The sequence below is a fragment of the Grammomys surdaster genome, unplaced genomic scaffold, assembly GCF_004785775.1.
Source record: "Grammomys surdaster isolate TR1022 unplaced genomic scaffold, NIH_TR_1.0 810, whole genome shotgun sequence".
NCBI lineage: Eukaryota > Metazoa > Chordata > Mammalia > Rodentia > Muridae > Grammomys > Grammomys surdaster.
In genome coordinates this window covers 1,521,506-1,526,411 of record NW_021605229.1, presented here as the reverse complement: position 1 = coordinate 1,526,411, position 4,906 = coordinate 1,521,506, and positions in this window count along the sequence as shown.

Here is a 4,906-nt window from a genome sequence, read left to right as displayed (position 1 = left end):
ACTTGAATGACAAACTTCTTTGTTTCCTTAATTAGATACAAATTCATTTATCAGCTCTCCAAATAAAGCATGAAGGAATATTAAAAGCTACTTCCAATTAGCCTAGTTCGAGTTAAGATTTCTTTTTATTTTTTAATTAAAGCACACTAGAGAGTTTTAGTCAGCTAAGGAGCAGCATAGCTTTCAATTAAAAACTAACAAGAATAAGCCAATCTCATCCCAAGTCAGTCTTATTGTACTGCTTGCATTTCGTCTCCCACTACACACCATTGTCAATAAGTCAGGAAACATTTCTCATGCACAGAACACTCCTGGCTCATGGGAAGCTTTGCACTTCAGAAGCAGAGAGCCCATATGTGGCCATTTCAACACTGTCTGGTCACTATGTAGCCAGCAATTCTGTACATTGCGCAGTATAGCTGAACCATCTTTAATCCTGAAATCTGAATTGCTCTAAAACCTTCAAGGTTTTGAAAAACCTGTGCAAGACTAACCTGACCTCATGTGATGGGCTGCAGTCAAATGCAGGGGCATTAAAAATTGACTGCAGGTGTGTTTAAGATGCAGCTGAAACATGAGTGAGTGTTGGGCTGAGACCTGGGGCCCCTCCCCAAGATGCTGCACCATGCATATGTAAAAATCTTTTTAAAAAATGCTTCTGTTCCAAGCCTCTTGGGAACCAGGGGGGAGTTGTCTCTGGGCTAGGAATAAGATTTGTCACATCCATGTCAGGTGTCATACACTTCGACAAGTTGGATTCCCACACCCTTGCAATATACAAGTGGGAAGCAAGATGTGCAGACAGGTGTTTTGCCTGGAAATTCTCAAAGACGCAGTCACTGGGAATGCCTGCTCTTCACATAGAGAAAGGGAAGACTCTGGAACCTTCAGAGGCGTGGTGATGGCTGCCTACAGAAAAAAGGCAAAGGCACAAGGCCTCTCAGCTCACACAGCCTCTGAGTAGAGAAGCAGAGAGGGAAGGGGAAGATGGAATAGGTCCAGCATCCTCTGGACTGCCCCCCTCGGCTCCATTCACTACCACTCAGACAGTGGCACTCCGTGTAGGAGATACTGCACAGGCCACTCACACAGGACCTGGCGCTGTTCTGTGCTCAGTGACAGAATGGCTTGTAGCCAGAGGGTCAGTGTACAGGTGGGGCACTGGTACAGACTATATACAACAGTTAACTTCTTCATAGTTAGAGGAATTCCATGGTAGGGAAACAGCAACTTCCCTTGGAAGAGAAACCAAGAGAGGAGGGATCTATTAAAAGAAATGAAGTCAAACAAGCAAGATTTAAAACTCAGCACCCATATCAGTGAGGAAGACCGGGAGAGGGCATTCAGGGGAGTTATTATTAGGGACCAGGGTCAGTTGAGGTGACATCGGTCAGTTGAGGTGACTTGTATTGTTTATTTCCCTTTTTAGCACAGTCTGCTCTCTGACAGGGTGAATACAAACCAAACCTTTGTAGAGAGAACTCAGATGTAAGCAGGTCCCCTTCCTCAGGGCATCCCGTGGGTAAAGCTGTTTCATGGTTGTTCTTACAGGGATAATTTCCTGGATGGGTTGCAAAGCTGTGTCCAGTGGATGAGGAGGACTCAGGATCCTGGGCTTTGGGTGACTCCCCAGGCAAGAGATGCTGATTGTCGTGGTCTCTGTGAGAGATGCTCCCATATCTGCCCAGGTATGACGTGACTATCATACTGTGCATCTCCCTGAGAAAGGACCTCCTAGGGCTGAGAGTATCTGGTCCTTCTGGGAGGGACCTAAGCTGAGTCTCGGGCCTGGAGTTTATCTCCCTTCATAAGACTTCAGATGGCCCTTACATAAATAAGAAAGAACAGTGCTCTCCACAACCTCAAAATCCTGCTAAGTAACAAATGGATGAGAAGTGATCACCTGGCCTGTGCTGGAGATCACTGAAGAAGGCATGCACACACGTGCATGCACCCACATGCATGCACACATGCACACACATGCATACATACAAAGACATCCATGCAAGCACATGCACACAAGTCCAGGGAGGCAAAAGACAACATGCTTGATAAAGAAATGAAGAGCATAGACAAAAGACAGGAAGTGTAACAGACAGACCTGAGGAAGACTAAGCACACCAGGAAGGAAACACTCTGATGAAAAACTGCATATTCGACAGTCAAGGGGGGAAATACGGTCATGTGCAAAACTCACCCTCCTTAATATGCAAGCAGGGTGTGTGTTCTGGAGAGACCCAGCAGCAACCAATGAGTTAGTGTGAGGATATGCCCTCCCTGCCCCCTCTGTGGGCCTTTATAACAAGTGTTCTACAGACATGGTCTTTTTATAATATCCCCCAAAGAAACTCATGCATCCTACGGATTAGCTCAATAAGCCTGTCCAAGTGGGTCCAAGGGCCTCAGCCCTGACTAAACTCAACTGTCACATCTTAGAGAAAGCAGTTGGTAAGAGCTCTCCAGTCTGCCAGAAAAATATGACCGACCATTTGCCGTGATGCAGAATTAGTCAGCTCAGCTAGTAGAAGAAACTTCTCGCTGTGGAGTGCTGGCAACTTTGCCATGCAGAAACATTTGGAATTACCTGAGAGACAACCAGGCAACTAAGACCCCCAGAATAAGGGATGCCTGCTAGCCTAGGGTTGTGTACATGAAAGGTTTCAGAAGCATCTGTACTCCCTGAAGAGTGCAGCGTATTGAGTTGGTGATGCTGAATGAAGCCACCAGTTTGGTCTTGGCATAAGGGTGACTTCAGCGATTGGGAAGCCAGGAGCATGTGAGTGCTGCTCACGTTTTGGGTCACACACCACAGAGTACTAAATGGACACCTAAGAGCTAAGAAAGAAACAAGGTAAAATCCTTTGTAAGCAATCAGCTTCCAAATCCTCAGTCCAAAGACAAGTGTCATAACAGATTTGGAATCATGCTGTACAAAAAAAATCAAGGGGCACTGGAGAGTAAGTTTGTACATGCTTCCAGCTTACTCCAGGGAGATCAGTTGGAAATTAAACATGTTCTTACTTACTATCAGTTTGCTTTCTGTTGCTATGGTAAGCACTGTAACCAAAAGAAATCTGGGGAATGAGGGGGCTTATTCCAGCTTACATGCTACTCTCCATCATCAAAGGAAGCAGGACAGGAACCTAGAGGCAGGAACTGAGGCAGGGGCCATGGAGAAATGCTGCTTACATGGTTTGTTCAGCCTGCTTTCTTAAACAGCCCAAGACCATTTGTCCAGGGGTGGTACCACCTCCAAATGGCCTAGGCCCTCTTACTTTGACCATTAAATAAGAAAATGTTACCAGGTCTGGTGGTGCATGCCTTTGATCCCAGCACTAGGGAGGCAGAGGCAGGTAGATTTTTGAGTTCATGGTAAACATAGTTCACAGACCAAGTTCTAGGACAGCCAGGACTACACAGAGAAACTCAGAAGAAAAAGAAAGGAAGAAGGAGGAAGAAGAGAAGGAGAAAGAAGAAGAGGAGGGAAGGGAGAAGAGGGGAGGCGAGGAGAGAGGAGAAGAGGAGAAGAGAGGAGAGGGCAGGGGAGGGGAGGAGAGAGGAGGAGAGGAGAGGAGGAAAATGCCCAAGTGCCTTGCCCACAGGCCAATCTTATGGAGACACTTCCTCATTTGAAGGTGGTCCCTCTTCCCAGGTGTGCCAAGTTGACAACTGAAGCTAGCCAGGACACCTGTGAACTTTATAAAGCGTTGTTAAACTTCTGAAGTAGTTCCTAGAATGGTAAGTTTCATTCACATCCAAATACACAAGTGGATCCATACAAATTAAAACTCTTAAAGAACATATTGAACACAGCATTGTCGTTGGCTTTACACAATCCGCACCAAGCAAGCAAGGAGGTGCGTTACAACCCACTGAGCTGTTTATTCATAGACAGCTCATCTCCTAGTACCAACATGAACACACCGGCTCCAGAAGTTTCCTAAATCCCACCCTAAGATAAGGTCAGTACCATTTCTCCTGAAGGCACGAGGGCCCTGACCCTGCCAACTGTCAGTCAGTAAGGAAGGAAGAGGGTCTGGGCAAGGTGAGTCACTGAATCCAAACTTTGCAGAGTGGTAAGCTAATTTTGTCCCTGAGGGCGGTATCAGTCAATAAAGTTTGACTGTTTTTTAAAATGTGGTAGGCAATGTAGAGATCCACTTAAGGAAATTAAGAAAAAAAATGAGTCAGGAATGTCATTGTTTAACTTGATGGAAGATAACTCTTTTTAGCATGTGAAGTACTAGAAATTAGACCCAGAACCTTGTATGAGCTAGGTGTGCTGCTGTAGAGCTATATCCTCCCATATCTGAATAAAAGGTGCTGCAAACTGTCAAAGGCTGCTGTTCTGTCATTATGCATCTGCACACAGTGGGAACTGTTCCCATGACCTTCCTCTGCACACAGTGGGAACTGTTCCCATGACCTTCCTCTGCACACAGTGGGAACTGTTCCCATGACCTTCCTCTGCACACAGTGGGAATTGTTCCCATGACCTTCCTCTGCACACAATGGGGACTGTTCCCATGACCTTCTTCTGCACACAGTGGGGACTGTTCCCATGACCTCCTGCACACTCCTGCACCCTGCTCTATTTTTCAATGCTAGTTTCAAATTCATAAGTACAGTTGCAGGTAGATAAAGAGATGTTTATATTGGTATGGCACATCAACATCTCCTATTTACCTAGTGCATAGGATGCACATACTATGACCTCATGAGTGAAGATGATACTGAGGTAGTGGACCCCATATGCTTGTCTATCCTTCACTGACTGCTTCAAATGGAAAAGTATACACACGTGCACAGGCATACACACAGTCATGGGTGCACACATATATACACACACACACAGAGAAAGAGAGAGAGAGAGAGAGAGAGAGAGAGAGAGAGAGAGAGAGAGAGA